Raw genomic sequence first — 594 nt, forward strand, 5'->3', positions numbered from 1 at the left:
CAAGGCCTCTTCCGAGTGAGCCGGGTGGCAGGAGGGTTCGAATCAGCGTTAGGATGGCGACGGACGTTGTGATCATCTCGGCGTTTGTTTGGCGAAATCGGAACGAGCATCTTCCGACTTGCTTCGGCAAGGGCTGGACCGCTCAAACATGTTCCAAGAGACTCAACAACTAGTACACCATCTCAAGCTGTATCGCGACTCTCTCCACCCTGGTTGCACCGGAGATAGTTCCTTGCCCGAATATCTCTATCATCGTCTGGAAGCACACCAGGACCTTCTAAGCCTACCCCACCAGTTAGCCACTCACCTACTTGCTTCGCACTTCTCGACACTTATCACTGATGGAGTAGTACCGAGGTTCATACTCGATGACGCATTGATCTTCGAGAGATCCTTACTCTTCAGCTCGAGTGGAGACACAGGCCACATCATCAAACGGTTGCTGGAAGGTCAGCCCTCATGCTGAGGGGTCGAGAGTACAGCCTAGCTTGGAACCCTCAGAGATCATTGCCCGAGTCACCCGCGTTGGGGCAACCTTCTACATTCCTTGCCGAAATTCTGACTCTATCGTCGGAACGACGTGTCTCTCGAGGG

The sequence above is a fragment of the Gregarina niphandrodes genome (genome assembly GCF_000223845.1).
Source record: "Gregarina niphandrodes unplaced genomic scaffold scaffold00012, whole genome shotgun sequence".
NCBI lineage: Eukaryota > Apicomplexa > Conoidasida > Eugregarinorida > Gregarinidae > Gregarina > Gregarina niphandrodes.